We start from the raw sequence: 23325 nt of genomic DNA, 5'->3' as shown, positions 1-23325 counted from the left end.
CCCATTCCACTTACTATAGACTCTAAACTGATCTCCAGCTCTCCCGGGCACCACATGATCTGCTTATCCTTCCAACTCGTGTCCTCATCACTCTCTCTTTTACTCAGTGTCCCAGCCAGATTGGCCTCCCTTCAATTCCATAAACACGCAAGACATTCTTGCCTCTGGATCTTCACATTTATCATTCCGTTTACATAAAATGATGTTCCTCATCTTCTAATGGTTGGCTCTCTATTGACATGTAGATCTCAGCTGAATTGTCATCACCCTAATGAGTTGAAACATCCCAGACCATCCTCTCCCAAATAGGCTCTGCTTCACTCATCACATCACACTGTTTCTCCCCTCCTAGCTGTTACCACAACCTGCAACTAACTTATCAGTTGTCTATTTTATTGTTTATCTGTACCTGCATAGAGACCTTAGACCATCTTGCTTCCTGCTACATTCCCAAGAGCCTAGAATCATGTCCAATGTCATAGAGGGCCCCATAAATATTTATTAAATAAATTAATCCACGAAGGCAAAGCTGGATCAAAATACATCATCACATCTGGAGAATTATAGCAGTCAGAGGAGGAAAACAGTGAGTTAGGATGGAACACAGCAGAATGGGTCACCACCTAAACCAACAGACCTGAAAAGTCTTCCATCATTCCTTGACTGGACACTTTCCTGCATGAACCCATGCCATAGTGCAGGTCCACTTTTGCCCAGATTAACCCACAGAGTCAAGGGCTGGGTCAAGGAAAAATTTGCACAGAAAACGCCAAAAGAGAAACAGTCCCATAGCAGTCTCCGTGGTAATAACTTCTAAGACCTATTTGCTTAACCAAAATATACATATAGTGCCTTCACCACCCAAATATTTAGAAAGGGAAAATGAAGTATCGTCATATAGCTCTGCTTGCCTATAACTGCAATTCAGATCCCAAAATTAAAAAGAAGTGAACACCCAAACTTTCAAAACAGCAGTCCCTTTAAAAAAAATAGTTCAGGCCGGGCACGGTGGCTCACTCCTGTAATCCCAGCACTTTGGGAGGCCGAGGCGGGCGGATCACAAGGTCAGGAGATCGAGACCATCCTGTGAATGGTGAAACCCCGTCTCTACTAAAAATACAAAAAATTAGTCAGGCGTGGTGGCGGGCGCCTGTAGTCCCAGCTACTCGGGAGACTAAGGTGGGAGAATGGCGTGAACCCAGGAGGCGGAGCTTGCAGTGAGCTGAGATTGCGCCACTGCACTCCAGCCCAGGTGACAGAGCGAGACTCAGTCTCAAAAAAAATAATAATAAAATAAAATAAAATAAAAATTGTTCGTTAATTGTATGACTCCAAGAATTCCCACTGATTCTTCTCAGAGCAAAAGATCTTAATAGGGCAGATCAGTAACGACTGAAACAGCCAGTGGATTATAATTTTTTGCACATACTGACCAAAACTATGGAACTTTGCACTCTGGACAGAAGAGCTATACCTATAAAAATTTCCCAACAGAAATCATACTCTCTATCTATGAAACAGTGCAGCAAAGTTAAATCAGTTGAAAGGAAAAAAACCACTTGTCATTAGAATACTTGGAAGAGTAGTGGATACTTTGGAGAATCGTGGTCATTGAAAAGAAGCACAGAAGGTTAAATTGGATGAAATTTTTATTGGGTTGGTAAAAAGAAAAGGGAAATTGACCATGCTCCCAGAGTGAGGCCTTAACTTTTTATTTAGGTGTCAAATTGGCTGCTGCACTGGTGGGCTGATAATTTGAAGCCAAGGAGGGGTCTTTAATCCAGCAGCAAGGATGGAGTGCTTGTGCTGAAAGTTTAGGGAAATACTAAGAAAGCACATGTCTAGGGGTGACTGTCTGGCTGACACAGCAGTCACAGTTGCATTGTGGAACAGGATGCCTAGATGACCACAGGCCTTGAAGATTACTTTCAACACCCTGATTTGAGTGACTTGTAAAAAATGGAAGTGTCATGCTTTAGTCTATTTGTGCTAGTACAACAAAATATATCAGATTAGAAAATGTACAAATAACAGAAACTTATTTCTCATGTTCCAGATGCCAGGAAGTGCATGATCAATGTGTCTGCAGGTTCCATGTCTGGTGGGAGCTCAGTGTCTCCTTCCAAGACAGCATCTCGTTGCTGCATTTCCTGTGTCCTCATGTGGCACAAGAATGGAAAGGGTCAGCTAGTTTCCTCAAGCCCTTTTATGAGGTCACTAATCCCATTCACAAGGGCTCTGTCCTCATATACCAATCACTTCCTAAAGGCCCCAACTCTAAACACTATCACATTGGCAACTAAGTTTCAACATATGAATCTGGAAGGAACACATTGAGAACATACAATTTCACAAGATCAAGAAGGAATATGGGACAAAGGTGAATTTGGTATAGCCTAACTCATGCACTGCTGCAAGGGACTTTGGGAATATTTTTTACTTTGAGTCAGAGGGCAAAAACCAGACACAAGAAAGAACAGAGGAGCAAAGGAAAGCCTAAAGTATTCATTGTCATGACCTAGGATGTCACAAGATTTTATGGCACACAGACTGATGTCTATTCTGTGCAATTCACTGACCTCCAAGTAAAGTAGCAGAAAGAGAGTTTTCAGATAAGAGTTTCAGGGACCCTGGAAACAAGTTAATATTAACTAGCCCAGTTCTTCACCAGTAAATGAGAAAGGAGACATCTTTATTTTGGTCATATTGGATAGTTTTAGTAGATACTTGGAGACTTTCTCAATAAAGTACTACAGAGCTAAATGAATGACAGTGATTAATGTCTAAGAAATCGTCTCTTACTCAGGAGTCTTCAAGAACACGGCCTCAGACAGTGGGCAGACTCATGAGACAGCTGTCCCACGAGGCATGTCTCACAGCAAATGACCAAACCTAAGCAGACTTTTCTCTCCTCTGGCCTGTTCCCCAACCCTAATAGCCCTGTCATCCATCAAGAGTCAGCCTCATGGACAGTGGGGCTTGGTATGCTTTCTTGAAGTATACTCTCTGAAATTTCACTTCTAGATCATAGAACTGTTTTGTAGATACCACCTTTCTCAGCCCCCTTCTATTTGTGTTAAGTTTATAATTGTAGTCTCATGATTCTCCTCACATCAGAAAAAGATAAGAACATTTTAGTGCTAAATTGTTCCTTGTGGATAAGTAAACAAATAAATAAATAAATCCTTGAAGATAAGACTTGAAATCAGAGAAAACATAAGATCCAAACACCCAATCACAGTCTTGTAAATCAATTTTTTTTCATGCTTTTATGCTGGCTAGTGATCAAGTTGCAAAATTTCCCAAAGTGGCCTTTATTACAGGCACTTCAATGCAAGCATAGTGGCCAGCTTAAGGTCATCTCTTCAACCCTGAAATCACCAGCTGAAGACTTGTGGGAGTCAATAGAGATTGGTTTGGGGTAACAGTAAAACAAATCACATGAGCATATGGTATTAAAGCAATGTGGTATACAGACAATAACATTAGCTTACTTTACAAGAAAATGTAATAGAAGCTCTCTTTGTATGCATCTACCTGGTGATAACTGTGCTCCTGGACATAAATGTGTGTAATTTTTTAAGTTGCATCTGGCTCAGAGGGCTACATCAAAAATTCCAAGGGAAATGAGCAAGAATCTTATCAAGATAATATCAAAAGGCTGTTCTCCATTGCTTAGAAATATGGGAAAAGGAAGTCCACAGTAAACTGAAGAGATGCATACGAAATCTCAGAAGGTATCTCTTAACTCCTAAAAATGTCTTACATGTGGAATGCAATCTGATACAAATATAGGCAACAGACATGAACACACACCCACCAAAGAAGGTATATAAATTACAAGAAAGCATATGAAAAGATACTCAACATCATATGTCATTAGAGAATTGCAACCTAAAACAAAAATGAGATACCACTGTACACCCATTAGAATGGTGAAAATCCTTAACACTGACAACAACTAATGCTAGCAAGAATGTGGAGCATCAGGAATGCTCATCCATTGCTGGTGGGGATGCAAAATGGTACAGACACTTTGTAAGGCAGTTTGACAGTTTCTTATAAAACTAAACATATTCTTACCATATAATCCAGCAATTATGCTTCACTGTATTTACACAAATAAATTGGAAACTTAAATCCACACAAAAACCTACTTCTAGGTTAGATCTTTATAGCAGTTTTATTCATGATTATCAAAACCTGGAAGCAGCCAATTTGTCCTTCAATAGTTCAATGGATAATGAAATATTATTCAGTGCTAAAAGAAAAAAAAAGTGCTATCAAGCCATGAAAAGACATGGAGGAAGCTTAAATGTATATTACTAAATGCAAGAAGTCGAAATGAACAGGCTACATACAGTGTGATTCCAACTATATGATATTCTGGAAAAGGCAAAACCTTGAAGACAGTAAAAAGATTAATAGCTGTCAGAGTCAGGGTGCACAGAGGGATTGATAGACAGAAGCAGATTTTTAGGGCAGATGACACTAAAATGGTGGTTATATATCAGAATACATTGGTCAAAACTAAGAATGTGCAAGACCAAGAGTAAACTGTGAACTTTGAGTGATAAAGATGTGTCAGTGCAGATCAATGATTGTAATAAATGTACCATGTGGTGCAGGATGGTGATAGTTGGGGAGTCTGTGTATGTGTGGGAGTGGGAGTATATGAGAACTCTCTGCACTTGCCCTCAATTTTGTTGTGAAGCTAAAACTATCATAGAAAATAAAGTCCATTTTAAAAACTAAATGAGATAATATACGTAAAGCACCTGATACATAGTAAAGGGCTCAATTAATATGTTAGAGCTCATATGTAGAGCTTTCTGTGTGCAAGGAGATGTCCCATATGACATCTTGGTCTGATTTCAACTGATTATTCCTTAAAATAAATATCTGGAGTGGACTCATATGGATGGGTCAAGTGTGTGAAAATTTAAAATATTTTGTCAGATACTCACCAGAAATTTGCATAAACTTACACTTCCATGGATAACACACCTGTCTCCCCACATCTTCACCAACACTTAGTAACTTCAGTGAATCTAATATTTGCTAAACCACTTGTGGTTTTCAAACTGAGTTTAATGCAGGGCTAATGTTCTTTGTAATGCAAGATAAATCCCCAAGAAAAGAAAGCAGCTTGTTAAAAATATGTCAGTCTACCTATTTTCTTCTTAAACGTTGGAGTTCCAAGAGCTCTTGACTTGACTGGCACAAAGTTCCAGTTTCATCAGAAGACTCAACTGGGGAAATATCTACTTTCAATCTCACTTTCATAGTTGTTGGAAAATTCACTTCCTCGAAGCTTATTGGACTGGGAACCTCAGTTCCCCTTTGACTGTTGACTGCCCTCAGTTCATTACTATATTGTCCTCTACAGCATGGCAGCTTGCTTCATCCAGCCCAATGAGAAAGAGGAAGTGTAAAACAAGATGGAAGTCACGATCTTTTCTAACCTAATCATGGAAGTAACATTCCATCATTTTTGTCCGATTATACTGATTAAAAGCAAGTTACTAGGTTTAGCCCACACACAAGGGAATGAATACCAGCAAGCAAAGATCACTGGACTCAACTTAGAGGTTGGCTACCATACCATCATTGTCAGACTCCGGAGGAAATGGTTGAGTGACATCTATGTGATCTCCCCTAAAAATAACTGACAAACAGGGAATTCAGTAAGAAATAAAAAAGACATTTTGCTAAAGCCTCCTCCTTTCTCACTTTGAAGGTCTTACCTGGAAAGACAGCCAAGTTGAGCTCATATAACCCAAAAGCTCTGGCCCTAGTTCTCCCTGTATGGTGGAGGGGATGGCCCACTGTTCTTTACTTCTGAAAACTGGCCCTTCAAGTACACTTCAAATACCTAGGATCCTACTCATATCTGTGCTATAGATGAGAAGAAAATTGCTTCTCCTTGGCAAATAGCTTTGGCCTGGGCAATGATTCCAGCCTCTCATTAGGATGGGAAACTTTCTAGTATTTTCATTTTTGTGGTCACTGTTCTCTTCTATTTCCTTCTTTGTATTAGCCCATAAGCACTAACTTTCAAAAGCACTAAGACATTCTGGAGTCTTGATTGTTCACTCATCCTTCCATTTCTTTATTCAATAAGCATATATTAAGTTCCTATGATGTGTCAGATGTTGTGCAAATTCTTATGGTAATAAAAAGATGTATGAGACATAGACATTTTATTTAGTCAAACACTCAATAATGTTTGAACATTTGCTCTGTATAAGGTGCTAAGGATCAATAAAGGAGTAGTCCAGTTTAAGACAACACAACAAAAACAAACTCTTCACTCCACTGGCTGTAACACCTTTTTACTGAGATCTTCATGGTACAACTTCTTGAACAGGTGTTGTTTTTAAGAGTCGCTCTCTTCACATTTTTCTTCTATTCCTCAACACACAAATGAATTGTGTGTTGGACTTTCCAGTTGAACTTTCAACCCAACTATTTTTGGAAATAGCTCTTACCAAATTACTTACAATGTTGCCAAAATCAATAATCAATTACTTTCCTATTGCATTTGATGTGTCAGCAGCATCCAACATAGTGAACCAAACTCTTCTTGAAACACTTTCTTCAACTTGACTTTTACAAGGCCATCTCCTTGTAATTTTTCTCCCTCCTGCCACCAACTCCTACTCAGCATATTTAGCTGGCCCCTCCTTCTCTGTTCAACTTGTAAATATTGATATGTGCATTCCAGGATTCAGTCCAGAAACTTTCCCTGTTATCCATGAATATTCTTATAACTTATTTCATCTAGTCCTGTGCCTTTAAAACTTATTCTATGCTACTCATGACCTCTCTAGGACTCAAGCACAAGGGGTGTAATTATCCTAAAATAAGCTGGGAGTTTAGTAAGCTAGCCAAGAAGAGGGATTTTCCTTTTCCCAGCATGAGAGACTGTGCCTAGTACAGCTCCCTGCAAAATGGGTGGCTTTCTCCCCTAAGAAAAGGGAAACCCTTTGCATGAGCCCCAAAGACTCTAGGTGCTAGGCAGGTGATTTTTCCAGACAATCTTGCAAACATCTGGCACCTAAATCTAGACTGTTTCACACCAACAGCCTGTGTGTTCCTCCATTGATAAAGCTGCATCCTTGTGCTCACACGATAAAAAATTATAACAAGGGACGGTATTGTTCCCACACTGGAATGCGGACTCCCATTGTGAGCCCAGCATTTCCCGACCATTTATGCATCAGTATTAAATAGGAGCATGGAGAAATCATGCTGTCTATTTTTTTTGCTGATCAGTAATCTTTGTGAGCTTTCCTAATACCGCTTTTTTTTTTTTTCTGAGCACAGACAGGGGACTTTATTGGTGGTACACGACAAGGTGGCCCCTCCCTCTTCAGGGGGTCTGCATGGAAACTGCATGGAGGGGAGATTCTCAGTGTGGTGGGGGACTGAGTGTGGCAGGGACTCCCCAGCAGCTGAGGGCCTCTCTTTTCCTCTCATTCTCTCGCTGGGGCTGGTGGTCCAGAGGTCTTACTCCTTGGAGGCTATGTGAGCCATGAGGTTCACCATCTTGTTGCTGTAGCCAAATTCATTATCATATGAGAAAATGAGCTTAACAAAGTGGTCACTGAGGGCAATGCCAGTCCCAGGATTGAAGGTGGAAGAGGGGGTGTCAATGGTTAAGCTGGAGGAGGCAACCTGGTTCTCGGTGTAGCACAGAATGCCCTTATGGGGGCCTTCTGATGCTGCTTCAACACCTGCTTGATGTTATCATATTTGGCATGCTTTTCCTGAAGGCAGGTCAGGTTCATGACCAACACGTTCATGGTGGGGACCTCGAATGCCACGCTAGTGATCTTCCCATGCAGCTCATTGATATATTTGCCCACAGCCTTGAGAGTGCCAGTAGATGCAAGGATGATGTTCCTTTGAGCCCTGCAGCTGTCACGCCACAGTTTCACAGAGGGGCTGTCCACAGTCTTCTGGGTGGCAATCATAGCATTGACTGTGGTCATGAGTCCTTCCACTAAATCAAAGTTGTCATGGATGATCTTGGCCAGAGATGCTAAGCAGTTGGTGGTACAAGAAACACTGTTTATGATCTTGAGGCTGTTGTCATATTTCTCATGGTTCATACCCATCACAAACATGGGGCTGTCAGCTGAGGGGTTAGAGATGATGATCCATTTAACTGGCCCCTGTAAATGAGCTGCACACTTCTCCATGGTAGTGAAGACACCACTGGAGTCTATGATGTACTTAGTGCCAGCATCGCCCTATTTGATTTTGGTGGGATTTAGCTTTTGGAAGATGGTGGTGGGATTTCCATTGATGACAAGCTTCCTGTTCTCACCCTTTACAGTGTCATGGAATTTGCCACAGGTGGACTCATACTGGAATATGTAGACCATGTAGTATGGAATATGTAGACTATGAAGGGGTCATCGATGGTGACAATATCCACTTTACCAGTGTTATAAGTAGCCTTGGTAACCAGGCACCCAATAGGGCCAAATCCATTGACTCTGGCCTTCACCTTTACCATGGTGTCTCAGGGATGTGGCTGGCACTGCACAAGAAGATGCGGCTGCCTGTCAAATGGGAGAAGCAGAAAGCTACAGCATATTATTTAACCCATAGTTATCATATTGAGGAATTCTTCACACACTCTGATGTCAATAGGTGGTGACTCGGGTGGGCATCACTTGACATAGCAGGCTGACATTCCCTGAGCATGTGGGCAATTCAGTTGTCTCAGTGTCACCTGTTTAAAAGACAATCTTTTTCCCTATTGAATTTACTATTGTCAAAATCAATTGGCCATATGAATTTAGGCCATTAACTCACACATAGGCAAAAATTCCCTTAAAATAAAATAAAGGCCTAAATTTAAGGGCTAAACTATACACCTCGTCGAAGAAAACATAGATTATTATATTCAGGATCTTGAATTAGGAAAAAACCCAACTTTTCCTGGTTAAAAAATAGTTGAAAAATGAAAAGGATCAAAACTAAAAATGTTGGCATTTAAAAGCCACCAATAAGAAAATGAAGAGATAAACCAGAGACTGAGAAAAAAAATTCAAATCATATATTTAATACAGAACTCATATCCAGAATATGAAATACACTTACAAATAAGCAACAAAAAGATAAATAACCCAATTTTAAAATAGGCAAAATACTTGAATAACCATTTCATCAAAAAGGTGTAGGAATAGACAATAAAGTACATGAAAAGATGGTCAGCATCATCAGTCAGCAGGGACATGCAAATCAAAACTACAATGAGACACCACTTCTTACCCACTAGAATGCTACAATAAAAAAGGACAGTAACACCTGGAGGAAGTGAAATAATGATGTGGAAAAACTAAAATACTCACACATTGTTGATGGGACATGCAGCCATGTTGGAAACCAGTTTAGCAGTATCTTAAAATGTTGAAGATACATTTACCATATGACCCAGCACTATCACTCCTAGCTATCTACCCAGAAGAAAACCTGTGTCCACACAACACATGAATGTGAATATTCATAGCAGCTTTATCCATAATAGTCCATAAAGTGGAAACACTCAAATATCTATCAACTGATAAATAAATAAACTAATGGGAGCTATCCATACAATTTAATAGGATTTGGCACCTAAAAGGATTAAAATATTGATATGTGCTGCCACATACATGAACCATAAAAGTATATTAAAGTAAATGAAAGAAGACAGATACAAAAGACCACATATTGCATGATTTCATTTATATGGTCTCCAGAAAAGGCAAATCTGTAGAGTCAGTAAGTCAATTAGGAGTTGCCTGGAGCTGGGGACTGGGAAAAAGTGGTGGTGACTGATGAGCATAGGGGATTTCTTAGGAATGATAGAAATGTTGCAAAACAGGATCATAGTGATGGTCACACAAGTCTAAAATTTTACTGAAAATAATTTAACTGCACACTTAAAACAAGCGAATGTTATGTCAATTATACCTCAGTAAAGCTGTTTAAAAACAAAAGAAATTTAGTAGTGTGGCTCCCACCAGTCTTGCCATTTGTTTAATTTCTCACTTTCTTTAGGGCTTTTATTTGTTGGTTCCACTCAGACACTCCAAGACACACTGGCTGAAATCTATCAGCCTCCAGAACTCTCAACAGTATAGGGAATGTCTGGCCCCATCCGAAAGGTGATGGGGGATCTGTAAGGTGCGCTCTAGCATGTGCTACAGCAGGCAAAGGTGTGTGATGCGCCTGGGTGGTTCAGATAGCGCTCCACATGTCTCAGCAAGACCCAGGGCCTGTAGCTATCAGAGAACAAGCTGCTACATCTTGCAGCACAGGGCCAACCTTTTCCAGGCAAGTGGGTTTGAAGCATTGGTAGTCAGGTCCCAAGTAGCTGTTGAATGTTTTCAACACGGGAGGAAGGCAAGGCCTAGAGTGGGGTTTCAAAGCAAATCATTTGTAGAATATTACTTCCAACAACTGCAGAAAGCATTCTTTTCGAGTGTTTATGGGATGTTCACCAACACAGACCATATGCTGCACCATAAAACAAGTCTCAATATATATGCAAGGATCAAAATCATACAGAGTATATGCTATGGCCACAATAGTATTTAATTAGAAATTCAAAACAATAAGATATCTAGAAGATTCCCAATTTCAGAAAACAAGCTACATACTCTGTTGGTATCGGTCACTTGGGTCAAAGACGAACTCACAAGAAAAAATTCAAAACATCATTAACTGAGTGATGATAATCCAATGCATCAAAATGTTGGATACAGCTGACATAGTGCTTAGAGAGAAATTTACAACTTTAAATGCCTGTAGTAGAAATGAGCAAAGGACTAAAGTCAATTATATATGCTTTTATAATAAGAACCCTGAAAAAAAGAGTAAAACAATCCCAAAGTTAATAAATATAAGCCAATAATAAAAATAAAGAAAATCATGAAATAGAAAAATAAACAAACAATAGAGACAATCAATGGTCAATCTTTCTGTACTCCATGAACAAAACTTCAGTTCAGAATGATTTTATATTTAAATATATATCCAGAACCACAGAGATCTTAGAAGAATAAATTAAGAAAATATAGGAATAAAATGAGAATTCTGTGGGAATAAAAATCAGAAAGTAGTTGCCTACCAGATAAATTGGGGGCAGGGGAGGGAATTAACTAAGAACAGGCAGAAAAGAACTTTCTGCAGTGAAGGAAATGACCAATACATTTTTGGGGTGCTACTTACATGGGCATACATAACTGTCAAGGTTCATCAAACTGAACACGAGATCTGGGCATTTTAGTGAATATAAATTACACCTCGATTTTTTTTTTTTTTTTTTTTGAGATGGAGTCTCGCTCTGTCGCCCAGGCTGGAGTGCAGTGGCGTGATCTCAACTCGCTGCAAGCTCTGCCTCCTGGGTTCACGCCATTCTCCTGCCTCAGCCTCCTGAGTAGCTGGGACTACGGGCGCCCGCCACCACGCCCAGCTAAGTTTTTGTATTTTTAGTAGAGACGGGGTTTCACCGTGTTAGCCAGGATGGTGTCGATCTCCTGACCTCATGATCTGCCTGCCTCAGCCTCCCAAAGTGCAGGGATTACAGGCATGAGCTACTGCACCTGGCCTCGATTTTTTTAAGTAGAAGAAAGTGTCTTGGAGAGCTTATGGTGGTGAAATTTGGGTAGTTCTCAGGCATACACTCAAGGAGCATTCACAGCATCTTCAGAAATTTGCTGAGAATGGTTTTGTACCCAAAAATATGGGAAAAGTTCAAACATCTATGATAAGAGTCATTGGGGCATACAACCACAAATCCCCACTCTTGTGGTACAGGCCATATCATTAAATGGTTAACACTAGATAGCTTTCCTTCAATGGTGTTCTTCATCTAGGAACCCAGAGCTCTCCGGGGGAAAATTGCAATTGAGGTTTTGTATATATTGAATAGGAAAGTAAATCACCTCTGTAAAACTTAGTGATTGGAGCTGTCACCGTTGCAAATTTCTAAACTTTGCAAGACAGCAGCAACATTTCAAATGACACTTGGAGAGAGGAGATAACGAGCTAATGTGGATTTCCTTCCAAACATATTTACTGCACAAAGGCAAAGTTCACATTACCCTTGGAGATTTCTCTCAGCCTAGTTTAAGATCATAGATTGCGGATCCCCGATATCTGGTGTCAACTGACCAGTGTCCTGTTAAGGCTAAACCTAAGACTCTTTACTGCATTGTGGCCTCAGAATTGGACTTCTCTTCCTGTTCTTGGGAAGAATTAGATATATAGACTAAAGGTCACTATTCTGAGAAAAGGGATGCTGGAGGAGGAGGGAGAAATGAGTATGTGGCAGGAGTTCAAGGGGATAAGGGGCAAGCCAGAAGCCACGGAGCATAAAGCTCCAGGACTCCCTTAGAGGATGAAGTGACCAGCACCCTGTCTCTCTTGTCCAGCTTTAACAATCTAACTAACAGTAAGAGCTTCTTCATTTTCTTTCAGCTACTCCTGGCAATGGTGGAGACATGGAATTTTTGCAAAAAATGGGATGGAGGAAAATAAGACATCTGTGTGAGTATATAACCATTTGACCTCTTTTTTTAGCCCTCTCCAGGGTGACCCTAGAATCAGATCTGCTCCCCAGCATCTTCTGTTTTCTGGAGTGTGTTGCCTGCTACTTTGGATTGGCCATGACAGGCTGGAGCTGCCTTGTGACAGGAGCAGGAGGGTTTCTTGGTTAGAGGATCATCCGCCTCTTGGTGGAGGAGAAGGAGCTGAAGGAGATCAGGGCCTTGGACAAGGCCTTCAGACCAGAATTGAGGAAGGAATTTTCTGGTAAGTAAACTTGATTCATGGGTGTATGGCTCCATTTTAAACACTGCATGGGTGCAGGAAGGTGGACCTTTTCTAGCAAGTTATAGAGAGCAGTAGTCAAATCTAAGCCAATCTCACATCCATAGTCTTAAAAAAAAAAAAAAAGAAAAGAAAAGAAAATAGTATAAAATGGCATAGTGTGAAAGATTCTGGATGGGCTGTCCAGAGACTGGATTCTCTCCCTGACCCAGAACTTGAGAGGCAACCACTTTGGACACCAGGCCCCTTTTATTCTCATCTAGAAAATCCCACATCAGTTATTTTTCTTGTCTGCAACTATTTTATGTTCTGAAGCTTTTTGTCTCGGCAATTGCTTTGCAACATTCACAAAGGACACCATTTACCTGGAGACCTCACCAGTGGGTCCCTGCCTCTCTAGACTGCCCTGAGCTTTGCTTTGTTTTGTAGCAACCTTGGCACCTTTGGTGAAGGCAAAATAAAAGGAAGTGAAGGTATAGATGAGTGTGTAAGTGTGTGTGTGTGTGAGAGAGAGAGCAAAGGAGAGAGAGAAAATGAGGGGGAGAGAAAGTCAGAGAGAGAGAATGAGAAAGAGAAAGTATGCATGAGAAAGAGTGAGAGAGAGAGGGAGAGGACAGGAGAAAGAGACAGCATCAGTGAGAGAGAGAGCATGCACAAGGGCACAGCACAGAGCAGAGACAGAGTAAGAGGCAGTATAAGGCCGGATATCCCTCTTTTCGATTTTCCATTTATGGCTTTATTTTTTAACCATTTGCTTCTGTTGCTCAGTACCCCCAAGAAATTGCAGAATTTGCTGTAGCAACTCCTTGTGCAAATAACCCCATGAGAAAAGTAGAAAAGGAGTCATATCCAACTGGACAATGAACTATCAAGATCCAGAAACATAAAGCAACTTGCCAAGACCATCTGGTTAATGTGTAGCAGACCTCAGACCAGAGCTTCATCCAGAAGCATCATCACTTTACCCTGGAGCTGATACTTGGCAAAGTGGGTCTTCAGTCTCTCCCTTTGCATCCCTGGGTGCCCAATTCCCCGTCCTCCTCCCCAACCCAGGGGATGGGTGAACTGTGTGTCTACACCTGGGCTCTGGCTGTGCAAAGAGTCATGCCCTGCCCTCAGAGAAGCGCCTACTTGACAGCACTCAGGGACCACCACACCCAAAATTCTGCTCTTCTTTTGCTCTTCTCTGACCTCTTCCAATTTCCCCCACCCTCTGTTTTAATGGTGTCTTTCATAAACAAATACTAACACAAGACCAAGATTAAATATTTGTAATCCTTATGTGTCACCAATATTTGCAATCTAACACCTAATACCAGAAAAAAAGCAATGCTCAGCCTGGAGGAATAGTTCTCCTATGGTGAAAAGGTAGGGGATATAATGGATGGGCAGTGGCCTGTATGAAGATGAAAACAGAGAATGCTTTCAGTGTTCTTTCTGTGCCAGGCACTGTGCCACGTGTTTTGCATGTGCTGACTCATTTGTTACTCATAGCAACCCTATGAGATTGTTAATATTATTATCCTCCTTTCTCACAGATTAGGAGACAGACACAGAGAGGTTAATTAACTCATTGAAAGTCTCAGAGTTAGAATATGGCAAAGCTGGATTTGAACCCTTGAGGTCTAGTGCAGCATATGTGCTCTTAAGCAGTAGTTCGTCTAGCAGCTTGGGGAACGAGGGAGCTATGGCTCCATCAACAAAGTCCCCTTTCCTGGTCTCTAGATCCTTGTGAACTCATTGAGGAAGAGCCTTTTCTCTTGGCTTTAGACTTCTTCAGCTTTGAAATGGCAATTCCTTTGAGCCAGTCTGTCTGAAGTTGGCAGCAAAGGGGAAGCAGAGGAAGGGAGCAGGAAGTACAGAGGTGGAAATACAACCAGAGAAAATTCCACTCTCAGGCTGTCACCCATGTCCTCCCCAACAGCCTCTTCCCTGCCTCCCCCATAGCCTGGCCTTCTTGGAGTTGCCTGGCAATATAGCCTGGCCTTCTTGGAGTTGCCTGGCAATAGGAAGGGGCTGGGAGTAGACAAAACATGGCAGAGGCATTAGGAGAGGAAATGGTCCTGCCTGTATCCCAGGAAGGAATTACTCCGGTCTTGAATTTTTCGCTCTGAATTTTACTCTCACTATTCTTTGGCCTTTGTTACCAATTTCAGTTGAACTGGCTTATTCTTACTCTTTCTCAGAAAAGTTTATTCTAAACAGCCAGTCCTGTACGTGGTGTGCAGGGTACGAGGCTTGGAGGCGGAATGGGCAAGTTTGAGCCTCTACTAGAAACGCGACATTTGATCTGTCCCTTAACCTCTCTGATCCTCAGTTTCCTCACCAGTAAAGTGGGACTCAGAAAACCTATCTCATGAGATCGCTGTAAAAGGAAATAAGCAAGCTGTGAGTCATATGCAGATTATAAAGCACAAACAAGTGTAGTGTATTTATCCAAGCTTCATGTACCACAGTGTTCATTGCGTGGGCTCATTCCAGGTGACAACTTTACTGGCAGCATCACTTCTTGTGGATTTCAGAGGAGCGTGAAGACATTAAAGTTGTAACCACTGCCCTCGGCTAGACAGCTGGAATATTAGTTCATTGGTCGCTAACTTTCAGCATTGCTATCTGCTTTTCAAATCTGATGAGTTTTTCATGGAAATTCCTCATTTAAGCCCATCAGCAATACCCTAGTAATGGCTCCACTCTCCTCCCAATTGCCCAAGGAGGAAACCATAGGGGTGATTTTGTCTTCTTTTTCTCTCAGCCCAGATCCAGTAGGCATCAGGACCTTCAAGGTAAGGTCTGAAATTCAAACCTGTTTTATCTCTCCCCTCCTCTGCTTCCACTGCTGGACCCTGCTTCCAGTCCTCATCGAAACTTTGGCACAGATACTCTGATTAATCTCTTAGTTACCTTACTTTCTCATATCCCCTATACCAGTCCATTTTATATCCTCAAGCCAATGTTGACTTCCTACATTACAATTCTGCTTCTGTTTCTCTGTCTCTCTTTTTGTTAACAGGGTTTGGCTGTGCCACCAAGGCTGGAGTGCAGAGGCATGATCTCTGCTCACTTCCACCTTCACCTCCTGGGCTCCATTCATCCTCCTTCCTCAGCCTCCCAAACAGCTGGGACTATAGGCAAGCACCACTACGCCTGGCTAATTTTTGTATTTTTAGTAGAGACGGGGTTTCACGAAGCTGTCCAGGCTGATCTTGACCTCCTGGGTGCAAGCAATTTGCCCACCTTAGCCTCCCAAAGTACTGGAATTACAGGTGTGAGCCACCATACCCTGTCTGTTTCTCTACTTATTCCAAATATAAATAAGGGATTTTCTTTGACATGGTGCTGGAGACCCAAAATCACGATCCCGTATCACCTGCAGAATTAAATGGGTATAAGAATTAAATTCAAATTTTCCCTCTTATGCCCAACTCTCCACAATCACCCTACTCTCTTTAAATATTTTAGTGAGTTTCCCATGACTCTAGAAATGCTTATATTCCAGGCACACCTGACAGCTCATTGCTCAGATTACTTTTCTGAAATGAGATGGGGTAGAAACAGATGTTTGCTCTTTCCCAATAAATTGCTACACATTCTGACTTCTGTGTCTCTGTTTACTTGTTCCTTCCATGGAATGTACACCCTCCACTCCAACACCCTGACTCTAGCCATCGTCGAACACCTATGTAACATCATCTTTATCAGTTTCAGAAACCGTTTCAGAAACCGTTCTGATAACCTGACCCGTGTTCACACAGAGCTCCAGAACAAGACCAAGCTGACGGTGCTGGAAGGAGACATTCTGGATGAGTCATGCCCGAAGAGAACCTGCCAGGACATGTCGGTCATCATCCACACCACCTCTATCATAGATGTCATCGGTGTCACTCACAGAGAGTCCATCATGAATGTCAATGTGAAAGGTACAGTAGCCTGGGGAGGAGATGAAGCAAGGTGGGGAATTAAGGATCACAAAGAACGACAGGAAGGGAAAAGAAGTCCCTCCACTGAACACCTGCTATGCTCTGGACCAAGTGTCCTTGCTGATCACTACCAACTGGGGGAGTTCAAAGCTGCTATCTTCAGTTTTTTACATGAGGAAACCAGTGCTACAGATGGCAAGTAACTTGTCCAAGAACCCCCAGGTAAGTAAGTAAATAGGAGAGTTAGACTTTAAACTCACCCCTGTGTGACTCCAAAGGCTGTGGATATTCTTTCTATTGTGGCTTCAATGAAAAGTCAACTAAATTCCGACTTCAGACTCTTGATATCCAGCCACTCTTTGCCTCTTTGGGACAGAATCAAACCTTCCAGGTGCCACCATAGTCATCATTTTAAACCTTGTGTGTAGGCTTATGATAATGAAATGGGAAAAATTCCCTCGTCCCCCTCACCAGGCATGCAATGGGGGTGTGGCTTGCTTCTTCAATGCCTCACTGCTCAAACTGCTGTGGGAGCACACAGACAGGCAGGCTGTGGGACTCCAACACTATGGCAGTGTCTGGGGTGAATGTTTACAGCTCCTGAAGCCCCAGTGGGTGTGTGTTACATGGTGCTCTTTTAGTCTTGCTCTTTTAGTTCTGACATCTATAGGCTGCTTGTTTTAACCAGCTAAATTAGACCCTCTACTTGTCGGAAGGTCAGAGGGCTTTCTGTATCCTGGGTTCTTGCTTTGGTTACCAGAGAAATTAGATCACACCTGGGCTTGGAGAATGAGTGCCAGGTTTTGTTGAGTGGAGGTAGCTCTCAGCAGCTGGGGGATGCCAGAAGGGGAGGGTTTTCCCACGGAATTGGCCGTTCAACTGCCCGACTCTTCTCCCATCCCAGGGAAACTCCACATCATTCTGCTGGGTGGGGTGTTCCTCCCTATGTCCAGCTGCCCGTGTGTTCCTCTGCTGATGTGTTCCTCCGTTGATGTGCCCCTCCTGACATCCAGCCCCTTCTGTCTTCTTCTGCCAATCTGCACCTCTTATTGTCAGGCAGTTTGTGTGTGTCCTGCTAGGGTCTTGGGGTTTTATAGGCAGAGAATGGGGGCATGGCAGGCCAGGGTGGTCTTGGGAAATGCAACATTTGGGCAGAAAATGTTTGTCCTCATCTAGGTCCCCGGGAGTACAGCCCTAGCCAGGGACCACACCCTTCTTCACCCAGCACTTCCCTTCCCCCGTCCCATATCATTTAAAGGGACCATGGTCTTCCCTTCCCAGCACTCCCATATCAAGAACATTCAGAGCCCTCCTGCCCACCTCAAAGAAGTTCTCTTGAGAGAACTAGCAAAGCTGGTCCACAGAAGTCTGTCAGGACTGAATTATCCAGCACATGCTTTCTCACAATATTTTCTTAACAAAAAGGGTTTCCCAGTGTCCAGAATACACAATCTCTTCAGCTCACCACGGGGCCTGCTATTACAGAGCCATTCCCAGCCAGGTGCCCAAAGTGCACCTTCATTCAATCCTCATCCCTTAAAGTTTTGGTGGTCTTTCCAAATTGCAGCTTTCCAAACTACTTTAAATTCAGACACATTCCCTTAAGGAATCTTGTCATGCAGACTCACCCTCTGATTCCCAGAGCCCAGTCTCTTCAGCACCACAGTACCCCACCGCTGGCCTAGCCCTCCACGTTCAGTCTACTCTGACACCTTTTCTAAAGCAACTAATTGCTTTTGGGTCTCCAGCACCATCTCAAAGAAAAAACCTATCCAGTTTCTACTTACGCATACCTTTAAGCACCTCTACAGTGCGAGGAGAGTATTAAGAGTAACCAGTTTCTCATTTGAATTATTAACTCTCCACAGCTCCCAACAACAAGAAATGTGAAATGACAGGGGAAGTGTTAGAGGCATCTGTTTCCTAAACCATTATCACTCCAAGGCTTAGAAAATATTTCACAATGTTGGTCATTTCCCCCTTGAAGGTAAACTACTTCCACATTTTCTCTGCTAACAGATTAATTGTTGAAAACATGAGGCTGTCTCTCCAGAAACTCAAATTCCACAGAGACTTTAAACAGGGCCAAGAATAAAAAAAAAGAAAAGAAAAAATAATCCCTTGCCTAGGAAATTCCTTCCTTCTTCAAGGGAAGGCACTCTGAACACCTCCAAGAGCTTCGCTTCCACACAGCTCAGGGGAGGCTGCAAGGTCCTCCCAGTGCAGGTGTTACCAGCAGAGGGCACACTCCTCTCCCCAGTCCTCCACCAGGCTCCACAGGAAATGCCAGGGCAGGGTTTAAAGGAAGGTTTATCACCCCGACTTTACATAACCAGGTAAACAGAGTCACAGCCAGAATTGGAAGCAGCTTTCCCAGGGAATGCACAATCAGGAAAAGAGTGTGGGTTTCCAGCATCTCCCCACAAGCCACTGTTTGCTCAATGACTCCAGGAATGGTCCTTGTGACAAAGTTTTATCAGTCCACTCAAAATGAGAAAAATATACCAGCAATTGCATGTATATTCAACAGTATATTTAAGAGTGTATATGGCTTATATACAACTGTATATGGGTGTGTGTGTGTAATGTTAATTCTTCTACTGCCCTTTTTTGCCAAAGGACTGGGACTGTCCATATTCTCAGAGTATATCTTCCTGATTTTTTAGTTTTTCATTAATCTGCCTTTAATGGTATTGATGTCACATTATAATTTTCAACATCCTTACTTGGCAAAATATAAAGTGATAACCCTAGGTCCTTTGCCACACACACACACACACACACACACACACACACACACATCCAAACACCCAAAAGTCTAGAAATTCTTGCTCTTCAGAACCCATATGTCAGTTTCTTTTCATTTTGGTGTTTTTCCTATGGCTGTAGCATGGCCCAGTCTCAGTCAGCGCCACAGAAGAATGTACCCGAGTCTGTTATAACCACTGCACTTGGGAGTGGAGATATGTGCATGCGGTTGGGGCCCCTTAGGGATATTTCCTGACACTGACAGAATGCTTTTCATTGGTAGGTACCCAGCTTCTGTTGGAGGCCTGTGTCCAAGCTACTGTGCCAGTCTTCATCTACACCAGTACCCTAGAGGTAGCTGGGCCCAACTCCTACAAGGAAATCATCCAACAGTCACGAAGAAGAGCCTCTGGAAAACACATGGTCCGCTCCATACCCATACAGCAAAAAGCTTGCTGAGAAGGCTGTGCTGGTGGCTAATGGGTGGACTCTGAAAAATGGTGGCACCTTGTACGCTTGTGTCTTAAGACCAATGTTTATCTATGGGGAAGGAAGCCCAATTCTTTCTGCCGGTATAAATGAGGCCCTAAACAACAATGGGATCCTGTCAAGTTTCAGCAGGTTCTCCAGAGTCAACCCAGTCTATGTTGGCAACGTGGCCTGGGCCCACATTCTGGCCTTGAGGGCCCTGTGGGAGCCCAAGAAGGCCCCAAGTGTCCAAGGACAGTTCTACTACATCTCAGATGACACGCCTCACCAAAGCTATGATAACCGTAATTACATCCTGAGCAAGGAGTTCGGCCTCCGCCTTGATTCTAGATGAAGCCTTCCTTTATCCCTGATGTACTGGATTGGCTTCCTGCTGGAAATAGTGAGCTTCCTGCTGAGGCCAATTTACACCTATTGACACCCTTCAACCACCACAGAGTGACATTGTCAAATAGCGTGTTCACCTTCTCTTAGAAGAAGTTCTCAGCAAGATCTGGCATATAAGCCACTTTACAGCTGGGAGGAAGCCACGGAGAATGTACCCGAGTCTGTTAAAACCGTGGAGTGGGTTGGCTCCCTTTGTGGACTGGCACAAGGAGACCGTGAAGTCCAAGACTCAGCGATTGAAGGATGACAGAGATGTGCATGTGGGTATTGTTAGGTGATGTCATCAAGCTCCATCCTCCTGGCTTCATACAGAAGGTGACAACGGCACAAGCCCAGGTCCTGTTGTCTCCCTTTCACACAATGCCCAACTTATTGTCTTCCTCATGTCATCAAAACCTGCCCATTCCCTGTCCCAACCAGGAGCTTTCTGTCCTAATCATATACCAGAGGAAATACAATGTGATTTTCTTTTTCCAAATCTCAGTGGCTCATTCTGAACAATTGTGGTCTCTTTTTTTTTTTTTTTTTTTTTGAGACAGAGTCTGGCTCTGTTGCCCAGGCTGGAGTGCAGTGGCAAGATCTCGGCTCACTGCAAGCTCCGCCTCCCAGGTTCACACCATTCTCCTGCCTCAGCCCCCTGAGCAGTTGGGACTACAGGTGCCCGCCACCACGCCCAGCTAATTTTTTGTATTTTTAGTAGAGACGGGGTTTCACCGTGTTAGCCAGGATGGTCTCAATCTCCTAACCTTGTGATCCACCTGCCTCGGCCTCCCAAAGTGCTGGGATTACAGGTGTGAGCCACCGTGCCTGGCCTGTGGTCTCTTTTAACTTGAGGGTCGCTTTTAACTACTAGAGCTCCATTTCTCCTCTTAAATGAGAAAGGATTTCATTTCTTTTCTTTTAAATCTCCTATTTCTTCACGCAGTTCAATGTAAAGAGCAATAAATGTTTTAATGCCTAACCTGGAGGGAGGCGTGGTTTCTGTTAATACATACTTTCCTCGTTCCTTTTCATTTCCAGGTATCACCATCTTTAACCTAGGAGAGTAGCATGGAGCTGGAGATGGGGGGTGGGCAGAGTAGTGGGAGGGTCAGGAAGAGCGATGAAGACTGAATAAGCTCTACTATGTTTCAGGCATGTACAACATGACCTACATATGACATATATTCCCTCACTGAATACTCATCAGAAACCCATCACGTGGGGGTGACTATTCCCATTTTACCAGTGAGGAAACTTGTTCACAGTCACACTAACTGATTAATGGCTAGGCCTTCTAAAAGGGAGTTGGCCTTGAAAGTCCTTATCTTTCCACGGAATCACACAGCCTGAACGGGTCTTGTCAGTGGTACAGCAGAGCACTGGAGCATGGGGTGCTGATACTTGGGAGAGCCCCAGCTTTTTGGGGTTACCTCTTTCTTGCCCAGTCGCATGCAGGGGATTCTCTAGAACCCAGGAGAATCCCTGAGGGGCATCTGAAAGAGTTTGCATGCCTTTCCTAATGGTCCTGAGCAGGGCTGAGAGAAACAAAAATGCATTCAGCCTCTACCAGCTTCGGTGCCAATTTCCTAGAAGTTCTCTAGAACACTCCTGGCTATATGTGTGTTGGCCATTCTGATCATACATAACCCTGCATTTCACCCTTTCAAATCACACAATGAGCCACACCATAGGTTCCTGGGCAAGTAAAGAAAACAAGTGTGAACTTCTCCCAAAATATACCTTCTACTCAGCCCAAAATTACAAGTCTACTATCCCACATCCCCAGATTTAACTGCCTCTCTCTCTCCTTTCTCCTCTTCTTTAAATCACATACTTTCTTCCTTTATTCTTCCATATCCTTAGGCTCTTTCTTCCCTCCATCTCCTCTTTAATCACTGGCTCTCTCATTCTTCTCAATTTCCCTGAAGAGAGGAGGCCAATCAAGACAAGTTTGGGGACTTCAGTGATGACATAGTCATTAACCAATCAATGAAAACACAGTCAAAAGAAATACTGTCAGGGGCATCAGGGACAGAGTTGAACTGAAGCAGGTGAAGAGGTTGCTATGGGTCCAGAGTGTGGGGATGGAAGCTGTCTCCCTCTGGACCTTTGTGTATCACAGCCATGATGAGAGTCATGCCCAACATCAAAATGACTTCTTTCTTACACAGGAAACTTACAGATCATTAATCAGTTGAATTTGATTACCACAATGGAGTTAGTTTCAGTGTTCATTCTGAAGAGAAAAGGGAACCACATTCTGGCCCAGATGAACAGGTTTCCACCACCTTCAAAACCCCAAGGAACAGATGATCAGCACTAGCATCAGGGGGGAGTGGCCCCAAGCAGTGGGGTAAGGTGAAAAATGCAACACCCCTCCTTCCCCAGCCGCCGCACAAAATGCAAGAGCCAGCATCTCTCCAGCTCTTGTAAGGTGTGTGCACGATCCATATGTTAATGCCAAGTACCATGGGAATCAACAGAGGGTGGTGGAATCAGGGACAAGAGCCCTTCCCCTGGTTTTTCAGCCTAGTGAAACCCTACACTTATGAAACCACCAGGGCAATTTTCACAGGGAAATGAAGGAAAATGACAGATCTCCAACGGGCAGCGAGGGGAGTTCAAAGAAAGAGACGAGGGGGCCGGATGAGTCAACAGTCTCAACTGAACAAGCACAAAGGCCTCGCAGTGTTGTGGCCAACAACATTTGCCATCCCTTCTTACACCTGAGGGTGCCAGGCAGGTAAAGCTCCTGCACCAAGCCCCACTGCACCTCACATGATGCACCACACGGGGGCAGCAAAGGCTAAGAGGGAAGAACAAGGAGGCCTGACTTGGCCGAGATTTTTGAGTCCTTTTTCTCCACCTGGGTGGGTGGCTTTGCATGGTACCTGACAAAGGATTGAATAAAAGCACAGGCAAGTGCTCAACCACCGGCTTAAGGGCTAGGTGTATATGAGTACTGAGA

At 43.0% G+C, this 23325-nt stretch overlaps 2 pseudogenes across 1 annotated transcript; one reads left to right on the top strand and one right to left on the bottom strand.

The window, feature by feature from the left end:
• Nucleotides 1–1410: 1410 nt before the first annotated feature.
• On the bottom strand, nucleotides 1411–20192 carry LOC129049435 (glyceraldehyde-3-phosphate dehydrogenase-like; annotated as a pseudogene). The gene has a single exon (XR_008512505.2). The product of XR_008512505.2 is annotated as a glyceraldehyde-3-phosphate dehydrogenase-like (transcript).
• On the top strand, nucleotides 12672–20868 carry LOC100450165 (3 beta-hydroxysteroid dehydrogenase/Delta 5-->4-isomerase type 1-like; annotated as a pseudogene).
• Nucleotides 20869–23325: the final 2457 nt, after the last annotated feature.

Source organism: Pongo abelii, chromosome 1 (assembly GCF_028885655.2).
Source record: "Pongo abelii isolate AG06213 chromosome 1, NHGRI_mPonAbe1-v2.0_pri, whole genome shotgun sequence".
NCBI classification, from domain to species: Eukaryota; Metazoa; Chordata; class Mammalia; order Primates; family Hominidae; genus Pongo; species Pongo abelii.
The sequence above is the reverse complement of the archived record's forward strand: the minus strand, read 5'-3'. Positions and strand labels throughout refer to the sequence as shown.